This window comes from Microtus oregoni, unplaced genomic scaffold, assembly GCF_018167655.1.
Source record: "Microtus oregoni isolate MIOR12 unplaced genomic scaffold, Mior012 000029F_ref0000214, whole genome shotgun sequence".
Lineage (NCBI taxonomy): Eukaryota > Metazoa > Chordata > Mammalia > Rodentia > Cricetidae > Microtus > Microtus oregoni.
The window spans coordinates 10,169,542-10,187,825 of record NW_024543088.1 but is presented as its reverse complement, the minus strand read 5'-3'; the positions used below and the strand labels follow the sequence as shown (position 1 = coordinate 10,187,825).

Here is an 18,284-nt window from a genome sequence, read left to right as displayed (position 1 = left end):
CGAGCAAGCCAGAAGAAGCAAGCCAGTAAACAGCATTCCTCCATGTTTTCTGCCTCCAGGTTCCTTCTGGAGATCTCCAGACAAGGGACTGCAACCTGTAAGATGAAATAAGCCCTTTCTTCTAACTGGGTCTTGGTCGTGCTCTTTACTGAAGCAATAGAAAGAAAAAAAAAAGGGATAAAGTGAGGTACTCTGGGGACACAATTCAAGTCTGAGGCACAAGTTGAGTGGTTTTCACCTCTGTCACGGTTCTTTCCGTGCCACTGCACAACGCAGCCTGTCACAGGAGGTTAGCTGTCAAATTTTTCCCATAGTGACTGCATGTTGATACTCAACACTTAAGATTCTGGACTTGGGGTTTTTACATTAGAGCTGACTGATCTGTAATTGATCCACCGTGCTGGCTGGTTTTATGGAGTCATCTGAAAGGAGGGAGAGGATCTCAGTGGAGAAAATGCCCCCATAAGGTCTATTTCCTTAATCAGTGATAGATGGAGGAGGTCCCAGCCCATTGTGGGTGGTGCCATCTCTGGGCTGGTGGCACTGGGTTCTATAAGAAAGCAGGCTGAGCAAGCCATGGGGAGCAAGCCAGTAAGCAGCACCCCTCCATGGCCTCTGCATCAGCTCCTGCCTGCAGGTTCCCGCCCTGTGTGAGTTCCTGCCCTCACTGCTGCTGATGAACTGGGAGCAAAATAAACCCTCTCCTCCCCAGTCTGCTTTTGGTCGTGGTGTTCATCACAGCAACAGCAACGCTGACTAAAACATCCACTCATTCTCTGAGGACCGTGAGCGAAGGACACAGGGAAGGCAGTGGTCACCTTTCATGAAGAGACCAAGAGGCCACGAACAAGACAATGAGCAGAGGGGCTTCCGTTTGCAGGGGAGGGGAGCAACAGCTTGTCTTTTAGGAGGTATTTGGCATGAAAAGTTACTTATAAAGGATAATTTCTTCAGGGAAGACTTGCTTTGGAGTTTGATGGATGCTAAGATGGCTGGACAAAGCCCATCCAGAGTCTGAGACTCAATGGATTTGGTCCTAACCACACATTCAGAGGACCCCCCTAGCACTTGAGTGAAAAATTATACCTGGATTGGCGACTCAAGAGTAACTAACTGGGTACTAGGTCAGTACTGGACTGAGCATCAGCAGCCTAGTCTGGCCATGTTGTCATACACAGAGAAGTCCAGCAAGCATGGGAAGACAGGATGCTTATTCTAAGGAGGAGACTGAAATCAGGTATGGTTTCTCAGAAGAAGCACCAGTAAGGGCTGAGACCAAGCCAAGTGTGGGTAGGAGGAAGCAGGAGAGTACCAGATGCAGGAAACCCAGGGCAGCTTCAGAGGCTGGGCCGTGAAGATGCCACTGCTGGGGGTTATGGCTCTGCACCCTGGCTAAACGTGGCGACCAGGAGGAATCACTGTGGTGTTCAGGACCCACACGATGCCTTTTCCTCCCATTGCCCTGGGACACAGGAACCAGTGACTGCACAGGCCGATGGAGAACTGCCACACAGAGGCCAACTGAGCCCCAAGGCCATAGAGCTCCAAAGCAGAGAGGCAAGACTCCTCCCTGGGGTCTTCTAACCGACTGTTTTAAGGGGCAGAGAGTCACAGCCCTGCTGAAGAGAGTCGTTTAGGACTTGACAGAGACAGGAAAGGAGGAGCTAATGGCGGGCACAGAGAGGTGGAGAGCAGTCCGGTAAGAACTGGAGGGACAGGTGGTATAGACACAGAACACAGGTTGAGAGAGGAGGCTGCAGGGCTAGTCACGAATCAGCAAGGAGAAGGAGCAGTTGGAGGTGGCAAGGGCCCCATGTGTGGCTACTGGTGTGAACTGTTAGGTGGGACTGAAATTTCTGGAATCCCAGAGGCAAGGAACTGAGATAGACCCAGCGTGGGGCAGGCATGTATCCCCGTACGTTCTTAGGGGAAGGCACGGGGAGCCTATGTGCTTTCTCGTCTTCACAGCTCACTGAACAACAGACCCTTTGTCAGGAATAAGCTGTGCGTTACATGCAGTCATACAGTGGCCCGCCGTAAATGTGTAATCCTTCCGGAACAATTAAAAGTAATATTAAAAGAATGAGATGAACTGATGGCTCATGGTCTATAGAGTCAGTAACAAAGGTTTCACCATGACGACTCAAGTCTCCTTAAGGAGAATGTCCTTTCTCCCAGTGTGCTCTGCCTCATTGACACTCATATTGAAGCTTAGTCCTCAGTAAGACACAGGAAGAGGCGGGATCAGGTAGGACCTTTAAATGGTGACCAAATCTCCATCCTCATTAACCCACTACCGTGGTCTGTGGATCCTGGGCTACCCGATTATCTTGTGGGTGGGTCACTCATCGTTGGCTTGGTAAGTCCACGTGATTACTTTTGCTTCCCATCCCTGGCCATGTGTCTCTCTTGCTTGCCTCAAGATTCAGCCAGCCAGAAGGCCTGCAGCAGAGGTAGCCTCCTGACCTTGGACCAGAGCTGTGGACCCCTACAACTGGCCAAGTTTATGGTCTGTGCTATCAGTACTAAAAAACAGATGGGCGCATAGTTGATTCCTTTGAATTTGGAATACTGCCCACTGGTTCTTTTCCGAAGGATCACAAACTTTAAGGACCACTTCAAACAAAAAGCAAGACCAATATCTAGGAAGCAGGGCCAGAGGCAGGCAGATCTCTGGGAACTTGAGACCAACATGGTCTACATAGCACATTCCAGGCCAGTCATTCACATTTGTGAAGCCTCACAAAAAGAAAAAAAAATCACAATAGCTGGCCCTTGCAGGAAATACAATGTATAATCTCTCTGTTTTCTAAGGGTTCGCAAGAAGCCCTCAGGGCATTCTTCAAAGTCACTGGCAAGCAGTGTTTCCATTTATTAGGTTTTGTCACTGAGTCAGCTCAGGACTCCATGTGGGATGCTGTTAGTTGCAGTGGGGCTCCAGTTAGCAGGTGCACGTGGTGCCCCTGAGGTCTTGAGAGACGCGATGTGCTTTGACAAAGAAAACCCAACCTGAGTCTGCACAGGAAAGCTGCCTGTCCTTGTGGAAACAGCATGGTGTTCTTGACAAAGGGTTTGTGTGATTCACCGCAAGGTGCAAAATGAAAACACCAGGAATCAATTTTTCCTCTCTGGTTTTAGGAGGCACAAAGTTGATGTCAGACTCGCTCCTGTTGACCGCAGTCACACCTTGCTTGGCAGCCCTGTGTGTTTGACTTGAGTTGCAAACTACGCAAGAAGTTAGCTACTGGTTTTAAGCCAATGGAGCTACTCAAGAGGTTGAATTTGATGCGTCTTGCTTAGGCAAACCTCACGTTTCCATGGGACATGTGTTGGTGTGATGCTCAGTGGGCACGGAGCCAGGCACTAGACAGTTAATACTTGGGTATTTTCTATATGCTCTAACTTTGATTTTCCTTTCTCAGCTCCTATGATATCTCAGTTAATGTACTAACTGGTGCTAGAAAGAAACATGGCCTTCTGCATGCTGGCCAGGTGCTCTATGACTGAATGACACCTGCTACTTTTTAAAAATACTTTTAAAAAGGCTTATTTTTAATTACATGTACACATGTGTGTCTGTGCATGGGTCTAGGCACCTGTGAATGCAGTTGCCCGTGGAGTCCAGTAGAGAGCACTGGGTTCCCTACACCTGCAGCTAGAGGTGGTTGTGAGCCACTAACCATGTGGATTCTGAGACTTGCAAACTCAGGTCCTCTAGAAGAGCACCAAATGCTCTTAACTACTGAGCCATCTCTCTACTCCCAGACTTGCTATTTTTCTTGAAATCCATTCCTGCACGATAAAGTCCTTTTGCAGAGTTTAAGAGGAGAAGACAAAGGTCACCAGGGCAGGGGCGCGAGTGTGTTTCAGGGAAGGGACATTTTTGTTTCCCCCATTTCCGGCCATCAGGTGGGTGGAAACTTCAACTCTGACACCAGGCTCTGAGAGATAACCAAACAGTTCTGTTTGGGACCCTGTTTCTAACCCAGTCACCCCTCTTCCTTTGGGGAATAGGGCGGTAACTCATGCAGCCAATTCCAGGCAACTCTGCTCCATCAGATGCCACAGAAGGGAGGGCGAAGGCCCGTCAGCTCTTCCCAGATGGCCTGATGAGCATTAATAACAGGCTATTCTCTTCCTGTCACCACACAGAACTATGCATTTGGCTGGTGAGAAGGCCATAGGGATTAGGATGGTAAAGACAAATTCCCTTATTAATGTCTAATCCCCAAGAGGAGGGACTTCCATGAGCTCCATCAGCCCACAGCCTCTATTTTCTACTACTCAGGGGCTGAGGTCCCCTTCCCGTTCCACACTGTGACAGCAGCTCACCTCCAATTCCCAGCTCTCACTCAGAGGCATGGACTCCATGCAAGGGCTGCTTTGGGCACCGACCGTGACAATTCTTACTTAGGATCTAGAGATTCGACACACACTAATATTTGTGCTGTGTTTTATATCTTCCAGCCTACAAAAGGGACTCAATGACAGGCCTTTGTTCTCAAAACACAGTGGGGTATGGAAAAAATCATTAAGAGAGAATAAGCAAGCGGGCTTCAGAATCGAGACCTGAAGTCGTGCCCTAAGCCCTGTGGTCCTTCCACACCCAGCGCTTAACTAACATAGACTTGTACAGTATTAACTTCATTACTGTATTTCTTTTAATGTTTTAAATATGTATCAACATGGCATTACTTGCCCCAAACGGATCAATAGTTGATCCTTGGTGTCCACAGAGATTGCTAAGACCCCTGAAGACGCCAGACCCATGCTTGCTTGACCAAGCCTTCCACACAGAACCTATGCATCCCATCCACGGACCTGAAACGGTCTCTCGATGACGTACAAGCCTAAGGCAGTGTAAGCACTCTGTCAATGATTTCTGTAGGGAATTACATCTGGGACGATGCCGAGAAGGGAAGGGTGTCTGGATTCAGGACACACACTGTTTTCTCAAGCATCGTCGATATGCGGATGACCGAATCCGTGGTTGTAGAATTTATGACGCAGAGAGCTGGCTGTATACATAGCTCTTTATATAAATGAATTTTATACAGTAAAGTCTTTTGTAGTTATTGCTAGTGTGTATGTGTGTCTATGCATGTTCATCCATGTGTGGGCATACATGCATGTGTGTGCCCATGGGTGTAGAGGCTCCAGGCTGAAATCTTCCTCTATCGCTCTCCACCTTACATATAAAGGTAGCATTTCTCACTGAATCCAGAGTTCACTAGCCTGGCTAAATGGGCAGCTCACTCCAGGGTACCATCTTCACCTCCCACATTGAGATTACAGCCGAGCCTTGAAGCCCACTTGACTTTTTCATGGTTCTGAGGATCTGAATTCTGGTCCTCAAGTGTTTTACCTGCTGAGGCATCTCTCCAACCCCAGAAAGTCACTTTTAACCAAATAAGTACAATCTCTTCACTGCTGGACTCCTGCCTTCTGTATTCATCTCTATCTTGACACTCAAGCATCCAGCATAGATAAAAACTAGTCAGACCTCCACATGGTTGGGCAGGTTTTCTTTCTTTTTTTAATGTGAGAGGTATTAACGACACTTTCAGAAATCCATGCCTGACAACGCCTATCAAATCTCTACTAGGTAAGTTTCCTTACGGATAAGTCAATTGTTTCTTACGGATGTCATATAAAACACCTGCATTATAGCTTAAAATGAATACAAATTATGAGGCATTTTATGATCCCTGAAATAACAGCCTCAAGAAATATGGTAAAATTTGGAATGTGGTTGTTTGTAGCTTTCTGATTCAGGCTGTTATTGGAGTGGACTGAGGAAGCAAATATGAGCAAGGACCTCGGGGAAGAAGCCCAGGATGTTCCAGCCACCTGACAGGAAATTCATGCTGGATTGAACATCCCTAATGATTCAAAACTGGAAAAATATGGATTTGCTTTTGCGTTAATTTTGAAAATGCAAAATTAAGAAACTGTTACAGGCTGGGTGGTGGTGGCGCATGCCTTTAATCCCAGTACTCCGGAGGCAGAGGCAGGTGGATCTCTGTGAGTTCAAGGCCAGCATGGTCTGCAAGAGCGAGTTCCAGGACAGGCTCCAAAGCTACAGAGAAACCTTGTCTCGGGAGAAAAAAAAAGAAAAACAGAAAAGAAAAAACCTGTTACAATTGGCAACTGTCTTTTGTTCCATCCTCACAGTTCCACCCCAAAGCCACCCTAGTACCACTTGCTAATGGGGACTTGCAGAGATAAACTAGGCACATGCTAATAACGCAGACCAGCTTCCTTGGTGTCTGTCTTTACATAAGTAATAATAAGCACAAGTGGAACTTGCTTTTGAAAGTACGTTTTACATCCACTTGCAATGAGCTCCTCAATTTATTATTATTATTATTATTATTATTATTATTATTATTGCTTAATCATACTTTAGCGAGTCCTGCAGGTGGTTTGGGATATCCCACTAGCCTGCAGTGAGCATCTCTGAGCCACTGTGAGTGGTGTGTGGCCGTGAGTTATAGGCACAGAGGAAATATCTCAGAGGAAAACGCTCGTGCCTTTTGAGTTGTGTTCAATTTTGCCACCATCCCATGATAAAAATCATATTAGTTCATTTTCTATGCCTGTCAGAAAAAATCTTGGAAGAAGTGCTCCGACGTCTTGGCTGTGTGCTGTCAATCTCCTGCAGCATGGCTTACAGAGGTGGCTTCTGTCGCAGGCCCCTCTGAACACGTGCGTTCTTGCTCCAGCAATGGTTTTATACAGGCTTCGCTCATTTTTAAATTTATGTCGGGATGCTGTTGAGATCATTTCTGCCTCACTTTGATCTCGTCTGCAGAATGATTCGATTTCGAGGATAGAGAAACTGTGATGTACACTAGGCCCCCGGGGGATCAAGGCGGCCTCATCTCATAGGGAGGCTGAACCCTGCTTGGGTCCCTGGGAACTGTGGGTTAATTAGCTTTGCTTGTCCCTCTTCCTTTTGATTTTTTGCTTTTCTGGAAAGAGGTGATATTATAGTTTCAGTTTTCAATTTCCAACTTCAGTTTCTATGATTCAAAAAGACAAATGAACTTTTTTTTTTTTTTTTTTTTTTTTTTTTGGAGACAGGGTTTCTTTGCGTATCCCTCGCTCTCATGGACTTCCCTTTGTAGACCGGGTAGACCAGACTGACCTCAAACTCACTGAGATCCACCTGGCTCTGCCTCCCAAGTGCTGGGATTAAAGGCTACCACCTGACCAAGTGAACATATTTTTGAAGACTCTCATAAATACATTAACAGTAAATAAATAAAAAGTGGTATAACAATATACACACTTATATAGACCAAATATTTTGAAAGAAAATGAAATTATGCCCTGGCAATGCTAAAGCATGTATGGGCAGCCCGTATATGGCGGTTCTGTTGAACTTGTCTGTACTAGGTTTCATGGTCTAAGTGGATGAGGACAACTGACCAGGTCTCTGCCTCAAGAGGGCACCAAATCTCATTACAGACGGTTGTGAGCCACCGTGTGGTTGCTAGGAATTGAACTCAGGACCTTTAGAAAGAGCAGGCAGTGCTCTTAACCACTGAGCCATCTCTCCAGCCCAAGCTGGCCGCAAACTCAGAGATGGGATTAAAGATGTGAGCTGCTGTGCCCGTCTCTCCATTTAAATAAACACAGATACTAATGAAGAACGTGCACGGACAGAGTATGTTCAGGGGTGTGACAGTGTGCCAGACACTCCACAATGGCCATCCTCTTCAGTTCCAGTTCGTTTAGGAACAGAGGAGAGTATGTTTTAGCTTGTCAATGATGGCAGTAGAAATATTCTAAGTCTGCTGGGATGGCCTTCACTGTGGCTACCAAGGCCCATGTGTTTCCTTTGCCCACTTTTGTCTACTGAGTGTGTTTTATGTAGTTGGTGTGTGCATGTCCACACGCATGTGTGGAACAAAGGTGAACTCCAGATGAACTCACTTAGAAAGCCCTGTTGCTCTTTGAGGCAGGGTCTCCCACTGGTCTGGAGCCCATGGGGTAGACTTATTCAGAGTGGCCAGCAAGTCCTGGGATTTGTCTATCTGTACAAGGAGACCACATACCCAGCTTTTAATTATGCGTGTTTTGTTGATTTTTAAGAGCTCTCTACTTGAGAGATATGATTGATTTTTATCAACTTAACTGGCCCAGAAGATGCCCAAATCTTTCTGGGAAGGAACATTTAGAGGTGATAAATATTAGGATCTCTGGATGGGGAACCTGTCCTCCCCATGTGGATGGACATCATCCAGTCCTCTGAAGGCCTGGGGAAGAGAGGGAGGTTGAATTGGTTCTCAACTGATTGATGACTTGAGCAAGGACCTTAGCGTCTTCTGATGTCAGCCATCTTGGTTCTCGGACCTTCAGAACTGGGCCAGCATCTTCATCAGTGGCTCCCCAGTTCTCGGGTCTTCAAACCACACCATCAGCTTGCTGACAGGAAACGGTGGGATTTCTCAGCCTATAGATGGCCAGCCAACACCTTCAGATAAAGCTCATACCTATCCTGTAGTGTTCGTTTTTCTGGAGAGTTCTGACTTACAGACTAGTGTGGCCATTAGTATGATCAACTTTGTTAGATTTAGAATCACCTCAGAGATAAACCTCTGGGCACACCTCTGACGAGTGATCTAGATCAGGCAAATTGAGGTAGAACGTCTTGCCCACTGTGAGCGGTTCCATTCTGCAGGCTGGGGTTCCAGAATGAATATGAAGGAGAAAGCGAGCTGAGTACAAGCATTCAGCTCTCTGGGCTTCTTGTCTGTGGATGTAAAGAGACCTGCCACCTCAGGTTCCCACTGCCAAGATTTCTCTGCCATGAACTGGAGCCCAAAATAAACCCTTTCTTCTTTAAACTCTTCCGCCAGGGTCACACAAACAGAAGTAGGACACCAGGGATAGTGACCATTGTCATGAAGTTTGCAGACAGTTCCTACTTTAATATCCAACCTCTAAGTTTTCTGCCTCACTCCCTGACCCAGCAGTTTTAAATTTTGTTTAAGCTGAAAAAATTGAAAAAAAATTCCCATTGTTCTTTTAATGTTTTTCTTTATGGTTTTGGTGTTGGTAGGGCTGAATTTTCCTCTACATTAAGATCACATTGTCACACTGACACCTATATTTGCCTCCTGTGTTTAACAGTTTCAGTTTTTAGTTTATACTTACTATATTCCTCATGAAGTTTTCACTGCTGTACAACATGAGAAAGAGGTTCGGCCCAAAGTTCAATCCTCAGAGCTGCAAACAGACTATTAAATTGTAACATCTAATTAAGTAACATTTGAGTTTCTAAAACACATACAATAGTTTTCAAAACATCACATTAAGAATGTATCTAAACAGCAGGGGCTGGAGAGATGGTTCAGTGGTTAACAGAACTGGGATGTTCAGTTCCCAGAACACACATGGCAGCTCTGTTACTTGAGTTCCAAGAGATATGATGCCCTCTTCTGGTCTGCGCAGGCACTGCATGTATGTGTGGTACACATACAGGCAAATGCTCACACACATAAACTAAAAAGAAATTGAAAAGTGTACCTAGACACTTTGTCATACTTGATTTCAAACTGCAAAATTTATAACATTATATCTGTAACTAAAAGCCATTATTTGCTATACAAATCAAAACACCCTCATAAACCAAACATCAGAGGATGCTACACAGGTGTGTGTGTGTGTTTGTGTGTGTGTGTGTGTATTATAGTGATTTACACACACACACAAATACATGTGTGTGCACACATACGCATGCAGAGGTTATTTCTCCAAGGACTGTGATGAACAAAACAACATTATATCAAATCCAACACAATTTAAAACAATGCAATCAAAATACAAAGCAAACACTGGAGGCTTCTGGGAGTTTGGCATGGCATCCTTACACACACAGAACAATTTTAATAAGGAGAACATGCTTCAGTAATGTTAAAAACACAGTGGATACCTAAACAAGGAAGGTGGTTGGTCTTTAAATTATTGTTTAACTTTTTAAAAACAGTTTATGCGTGTGGGTGTTTTGCCTGTATGTCTATTACCTGTGTGCAGAGTTTCAGAGGCCAGAAGAGGGCATCAGATCCCCTGAATCTAAAGCTGCAGATGGTTCTGAGCTGCTGTGTGGGTGCTGAGAACTGAGCCCAGGTCCTCTGGAAGGGCGGTGAGTGCTCTAAAGCACTGGGCCATCGCTCCAGACACCAGAGGTGTTTATTCCTATGAGCAAACTCCTGCACGGCTCTGCACGTCTGTGCAAGCTGAGCAGTGCAATGCATTGTGCTCTGCTATCACGTCCATGTCAGCAGGTGACAGGAATGCCGTTGGCTCCGGGCCGCGGTACAGGTCAGCAGGTGACAGGAATGCCGTTGGCTCCGGGCCGCGGTACAGGACTGCCACTCCAGCGGCCTTTTACCAACAGCGCAAACGGAGTTATGTGGTAGCGTCAAGAGAGCTGAGGTTTTCTTCAATGGAAGGATGTCAGACACTGCCACTCATTTTATGGACAATATTGTTTACATGGAGAGCACAGTGTCCATGGAGAGCACAAAGTCCATGTCCTCCAGGAATGACTTTCAAACAGACAGGAAATACACATGTCTTTCCTCACAGTTTCTGAACAGATTCGTGAAAGAAGAAGTCTAGAACCTTCTGAGAACCTCCATCACGGTAAGAAGTCACAGAACCAGAGACCTTGGTTCTACAAAGCCACCAGGAATCTACCGTCCTGGTGGGCACTGGCTGTGCACAGGGATCATGTAACTTGTCGGGAGGTGATAGGACAGGACCTGGCCACCAGATCACCTTAGCCTCTATTCCATCTTCCTTGCTGTCTCTCTGGAGTCTTTTTAAAAAATATTTATTTATTTATTTATTATGTATACAATATTCTATCTGCGTGTATGCCTGCAGACCAGAAGAGGGCACCAGACCTCATTACAGATGGTTGTGAGCCACCATGTGGTAACTGGGAATTGAACTCAGGACCTTTGGAAGAGCAGGCAATGCTCTTAACCGCTGAGCCATCTCTCGAGCCCCTCTCTGGGGTCTTACCACCACCATGGCAATACCCTCCTGAGTAGTCTACCAGGAATTTCTTGTGGCATGCTATATGCTCTGGGGGAGGGGACATCAACAAACCCTTGCCATGTGCATGCTCTGCTCCTTCAGGTAGGTCGTTTCTTGATTTAACATCCATTAACCCCTCTGCATCCAGAGAATTTCCATGCTCATCACATAAACACCCCACTCTGCTCTCCAGGGATTGGTTGCTCACAGAGAATCTCAGCTCATAAACAGACCTACGGATGGTTGGGGCAGCTGATCTCAGCTTCCTACAGACACTCGGCCAAGGAAATATAATGTCAATTTATGGTGTAGGGCCTCAGCAAGGGAAACACTTCCATCCTGCAGCTCAAGCTATTGTGACACAGATTTTCTGGCTGCAATAAATCCCAAGGGTCATCTAGGGCCTCTCACCCTGGTGCGCATCCTTAGAGTGTCACTTCAGCAGCGGGCCCGGCCCTAACTCAGGTGGGGACAGTGGCGGGTTAGCTCACGAGTCCTTCCTCAATCTACTCCTCTGACTGCAGTTGTCTGGATGGTATCTAAGTTATAAGCACCTCCCATCCCGGCCATCTACGACAGCCAACAGGAGCTTCCGAAAGACCCATGTGGCTAAGCACACGCAAACGGCACTAGCCCGGCTGTGAAGGGTGCCCAGGAGATCTGTAAAGGACTCCCCAAAGAGAGCGTGAGGTCCATGGAGAGGTAAGCAGACCCCGGCGGGCAAGCACATCTTTGCTACTTCTTGTGCACTTTCAGGGCCACTGCTAGACACCTACTAACAAGCACCTGCCCGCCCCGACGGCTGCCCCAGACCGCCTGCCTAATTGGCCGCTTCCCCCAAGGAATCCACTGTGCCGAGGTCTATCCAGGCTCATTTGCCTTCATTAGCCAGCTTTCCCGGTGGCAGCAGAGTCTCCCGCACCATCAGCACCACTGGAAACATGCCTTGTGATTGACAGCACCCGGGATGTTACCATTATTCATTTTCCAATCCAAGGAGGCAGAAGCAAAGGGTGTTGGCAGCTCATGACTGCAGCTGTCTGGCCTGTCAACTCCCTGTCACACACAGGTTGTTCTGAAACGCAGCTCCGGGAAGAGGCTCCGAGTCTCGGCTTTCTGTCGCAGTGGCCGTGGGGCAGCTGCTTTTCCACTGGGGATCCATTCCAGGACACGGTGGCACCGGTGTCCGCACAGCAGCACAGGGCTTGTGTAGAACGCCCACAGATCCTTCCGATCCACACATCACCTCCAGATTAGTTACACTACCCAGTGCTATAGATGAGCATTAAAAACACTGTTTTAAGGTGATGTTTAAGACATGATGATATCAGGGTTAGTGCCGGGTCTTACTGCAATTTGCTATGCCATGTTCATTTGCCATCCCTGGGAGGCCTGCTCTTTTCTGTAGGGAACGAGAGAAGAAGTGAACCTTGAGGAGAAGGGAGGTGAGTCAGGAAATGGGAGGAGTGCAGGGAGTAGACACTGTGGTCGGGACGTAATATATAGGAGAAGAATTTTAAAAAAGAGCGAGAGACATGATAATAAGAAAAATCAGTATATGTTTGATGCAAACACATTTTTCCCAACTATTTTTTGATATAGGCTTGACTGGATCTTCAGACACAAAGCCTGTATGTAGATACAGAGGGATGACCTCTGCTCTTGGATAAGGGTAGAGGAGGTTAGGGGATCAAAGACCTCGCCTCAGCTTTGGGCTAGCCTACGGTAAGTGTACATGAATATATATTTCCCATGCAGGAATGTGACTGAAGACCTCCACGTGCCTGCTGCCCTGTTCAGGGGTGATGCTAGACACCAAAGGGAGCAGGTGGAGAAGGTGCTGGCACGTGAACAAGACGATAGCAGTTAAAGAGCTGAGGCAGGCCATACTCCCCCAGGACTCTGAAATGTAGGCGGCCCCCTGTTAGCACACACCTGGAGTAAGAGGACCAAGAGTCCTTGGTCAGACAAAGGCAGGACACAGCCATCCAAAGTCTCCACAGGGCTGAGCAACAGAGACCCAATTGCTGTGGTTACAGCATCTACCTTGCTGCTACACATATCCACACATTGTAACCTCGCATTATGCACTGAGCAATACACGAGGAAAGGATGGCAGAGTAGCTCATCCTTTGAACAGAACGTTTACAGGCGGAGATGAAAGCTCTGAGGCCAGAGAAAGTAACGTGGCCGAAAAGAGAATGCTCTCCTGTGGGAAGGACATGGAGACAAGGAGGTCTCTCAGGAGGTTTTGGAAGCAGTCACCCTACTTAGTAATCCTGTAACCCTAATTTAGAAGAATCGTGGTACATACACAGGACAGAGATTAGAGGGTTCCCACCTAAAAAGCGATGTTCCGACATCTTCGCTATTCTGTGGGGGTTCTGGGTCCTCATTAGATCTTTGTGGGCAGAGCCAGGCATTTATATCAAAACTACCATGCACCGGAACTTTCTTTATATATGGAGGGTAAAAGAATGCATAATAAATGTATCTAATTCCTTTTTATTGGTCTGCTTGTTTTCCCATGTGTTCCTGCTGTCTTTACAGGTCTTGAATTGCCCAACAAGTAAGTATCTATGGAGAACCCCACACAGCCCTCCCACAGCAGAGATGGTGGGGCTATTAAGGCAGAACTATGGAAAAGCATCTCACAGTTATGGCTCAATGTTCTCCAAGGTAAGCCAACATTCCATACTCATATCATCCACCCACAAGGGAAAGGCCTAGGAAGAACCTCCAAATGCCTGCTTGATCTGGTTGAGATGCTCTGTTATGGCTCCACAACCAGGGACAGAATAAACACACAGCCCCTTGTCCTACTTTGCTTTCTGTGGCTGTGATAAACTACGACCAAAAGCAACTGGAGAAGAAGAGGGCTTATGTGACTTACATGTCCTGATCGCAGTCAACCGCTAAAGGAAGTCAGGGCAGGAACTCAAGTAGGAACAGACACGGGAACCACAGGAGAACACTGTTTACTGGTTGGTTCTCCATGACTTGCTCAGTTTCATTTATACAACCCAGGACCACTCTACCCTGGGATGACCCCACCCATAGTGCCCTGGGCCCTCCCACATCAATCATAATCAAAAAAATGCCTCACAGACTTGCCTATAGGCCAATATTACGAAGGTATTTTTTCAATTGAGATTTTTCTCTTCCCACATTACTCTCCCTTTATTATACGTCTTCCGTGTTTTAGAATCATTGAGAGGGGATGCTGAGTTGTATGAAGGGTCAGTATCCCGCTTCACCAATGAAGGATCTGAGAATTAAGCTGGGGAAATGGGTGAAGCGCTTGTTGGGTTCAAGGGCCTGAGTTGAGATCTCGGTCTCACAGAAAGCAGTGAGGCTTTGCTCATGGGCTCAGGGGTTCAAATATGTGCATGCAGGAGCATGCAGTAAAGGTCAGCTATTTACTTCCGGGTGACCGGGAAACAGGAACCAAAGGCTACAGGCCGAATATCCCTTCTAAAGGCACATCCCCAATGACCTAACTCTTTCCCACTGGGTACCACCTCCCAGTAGTGCCGGGAGCTGGTGACAAGCTTTAAATACAAAGTCCCCAAGGAACACTTAACCAACCCACAGAAACATTTAAGTTCACCGAAGTAAAATGACTACCAAAATATTATCCCTGGTTACAGAGACGTCATGTGTGCGAGTGTGGCATGTTTCTCTCTTTAACTGCTGGTTCCATAGCTCAAGGTATCTTTTCTCCATGAAGTATACTGAATGATAAAAATATGACAATAAAAATATTTTTATCATCTGAAAATGCCTTTGACAGATGACACAATGATGATGTGATTTCTGATACATTTCCCCAGACTGCCCAGGTCAGGAGAATAACTGTTACTTGCAAGGTACAGAAACCAGTTTCCCAAAGAAGCGATGCTAAGTCATATGCAGAAAAATCATGTTCTTCTGTGTAAATGAGTAGAGAGAAACAGGAAGAAAAAGAATGTGTGGGAACCACTGAGAAAATTGTCAGCAAGTCTCAAGGAATACGACTCTGTCTTTTCCTTAGGAAAACTACTTCAGATTCCGAGGAAGACGACACTCAAATCTATCAGTGATGTTTGTTTGACTTCTGCATTTTTACAGAAAATGAGAGGCACATTGTGGATTTCGTTCTCAGCCTTCTTTTCTTCTCCCACCCAAACCGAACTGAGAAAACTCAGATGAAGAGCGGAACACTGAAAATCAGATCCCGGCAAACGGGAAGCTGTGTGAAACCCTTCACACACTGTGAAATCGAACATTCAGCCCCTGCCCCTGCAGACACTGAAAAGCCACAGAAATAAAGTCAGCTCCAACTCTCAGTTCTATTTTGAGCTGAGGGTTTAAATACCACCAGCTTAGACTAAGGTCACATTTTATAAATATATTTAAAAGGGAATCTAAATGAAAATATTTCCTTGCACGCTATAAAATGTTAAAGACCTACTGGGCAGTGGTGGCACATGCTTTTAATCCCAGTACTTGGGAGGCAGAGGCAGGCAGATCTCTGTGAGTTTGAGGCCAACTTGGTCTACAGAGCTAGTTCTAGAACAGCCAGGGTGGTTACACAGAGAAACCTTGCCACAAACAAAACAAAACAACAAAGAAAACAGTTAAAGACTTGGCAACTGACTTCCCTTGTCTTTGTTTCTTTAAATGCCAACATGATACTTAATTTACAGCCCCAAAGTAAGAGAATTAATCCCATGAAAATCCACTTCAAGCCTCATAAGTGATATGTTTTAATTTTTATTAAAAATTTTTCTTTTATGTGTGTGGGTGTTTTATCTATATGTATATGTGTGCAACACGTGCATTCCTGGTGACAGTGGAGGCAGGTGAGGCTGTTGGGTCCCCTGGACCTTGAGTTACGGATAGTTGAGAGCCACCTTGCTGTGCTGAGAATCAAACTGAGTCTTCTGGAAGGGCAACAAGTGCTTTAACCACTGAGCAAGCTCTCCAGCCCGAGTTTTAGTTTAACACTCAAAGTTATTGATCATTATGTGTCAAGGTGATTATAAAACGTTTGAACTAGAATGAGAGCCACATCTCTGACTTCAAAGTTTCTACAAGCATGACCAGAAACAATGAAGACCACTCCCTCGTCCCCTACTGGACACTGTTAATCCAATATAGCCATTTTCCCATCTGAGCTTTTAAACCCTTGACATTGACATGGCCCACAGATGGAAACTGCTCAAGAAAAAAAATAATTATCCTGTGCAAAGCCTTATTCTAAACACTCTGTATCTAATAGGGATATTCCATTAGTCCTACTGACAGTTTTAAACCTAGCTCAATTATTATTAACACAGTTTCACTATGAAGACACAGGAGTGATGTGGGATGTTCCTCTGTATACTGTGAATATGTCTTATTATCATTGGTTAATAAAGAAGCTGCTTTGGCCTATGGCAGGGCAAAATACAGCTAGTTGGAAAGTCTGAGAAGAGAGATAGGGAGAAAAAAGGTGGAGTGGAGGAGACTCCAGAAGCCACTGGAGGAGTAAGACGCCAGAGTATTATTGGTAAGCCATGGGGCACGTGGTGATAAGCAGATTATTAGAAATGGTTTAATTTATATGTACCAGTTAGAAGCCTGAGCCATTGACCAAACAATTATAATTAATATGAAACCTTGAATGATTACTTTATAAGAGGCTGTGGGGGACCAACAGGCAGAAGAGAAACCAGGTCAGTGGGACCAGGTGAAACACAGAAAATCTCGAACTACACAGAAGTACAAAAATTTGCCGAAAGTCATAGGTCTGGTAAATGCAGAGATGGTATACAAATCTCACTGTGTCTAGGGTTCTCGTCCCCTTACCACTATGCTGCAACACTCTTAAAAAACAGAACAAGTTTTATTGGCACAGGGCAGTCAGGCTTTGGAGCTCAAATTCATGGCACAGTGTGGACAGCAAACCATTCCATGTCATGTACTTGAAATGTGCTAAGAGGTCAGATCTACAACAGAACTAACACAGCATACACAGCAAAGTGATGGAGGTTAATTAGCTTGATGCAGTAATCACTTCATAATATAGAGATATGCTGAAATCTCATGTTATATGTTTCAACTAGTTAGTTTTTGTAAACTCGACACAAGCCTGAGTCACTTGGGAGGAGGAACTCTCAACTGAGGAATTGCCTCCATCATACTGGCCTGTGGGCATATTTGTGGGCATTTTCTTAATTAATGGTTGATGTGGAAGAGCCCAGTCCACTGGGCACGACCAATCTTGAGCATGTGGTCCTAGACAGTATAAGAAAGCAAGCTGAGCAAGCCATGGAGAGCAAGCCAGTGAGCACCACCCCTCCATGGCTTATGCATCACCTCCTGCCTCCTGGTTCCTGCTTTGAATTCTTAGGCTGCCTTCCCTCCATGATGAGCTGTGACCTGTATCATGTAATAAACTGTCTCCTCCCCAGGCTGCTTTTGTTCATGGGGTTTCAACACAGCAACAACAAGCAAACCACGAAAGAAAAAAGTTGAAACTGTGTCGTTTGTTAGATTATAACTCAACAAAACTAGAAGAAAAGGTCAAAGGCGTCTATGATCTTTCTGGGAAACATTAAATGTAAAGATTTGAAATAAAGCAAATTGAACTCAATGGTATCTTTACAGACTTTCTTCTTTTATTACTTGGGGCAATTTTCTTTTGTCTTATTGGTCTTTTGTTTGTTTGTTATGATTTCCAATTCTGTGGGGTTTGGAGGATCGTTTATTGTGTTTTTATTTTTATTATTCTGGCTTGTTTATTCACTTTCTGTTTGCCTGGAGTTCAGTAAATGGGGAGGATTGAGGGAGAGTCAAGGAAGAGGAAGCCAGGATCAGAATATATATTGCATGACAAAAAAAAAGGTTTTTCAATTTAAAAAAAAGAGTAGGAGACTAATGGTTGCCTAGAGCTGAAGTCTGGATGGGAACGGGGAGAGCATCAGGGATTGTAGGTTTCTTTGGGGAGGGATAATGGAAATGCTGCAAGGTTGATGGTAGTGATGTTTGCACTACCCTATAAATTTACTGGGGGAGAAACCATTGAATTTTATACTCTAAAGAAGAGAATTGTATCGTGTGTGAATTATGTCTCAATAAGGCTGTTATTTTAACAAGGAAAAGGGAAAAAGAAATAAAAGCAAGTCATGCGGATGGTAGGATTTTAACTCCTTTATGGAAAATCTAAAATTCACATTGATGGAAAGTAAGTCACACAGTAACCC

General features: G+C 45.4%; 1 protein-coding gene across 3 annotated transcripts in view; it reads right to left on the bottom strand.

Annotated features, from left to right (window-relative positions):
• The window catches only part of Mtus2 (microtubule associated scaffold protein 2), a 362,594-nt gene that overhangs the window by 190,378 nt on the left and 153,932 nt on the right, over nt 1–18,284 (bottom strand). The gene's annotated exons all lie outside the window — the stretch shown is intronic.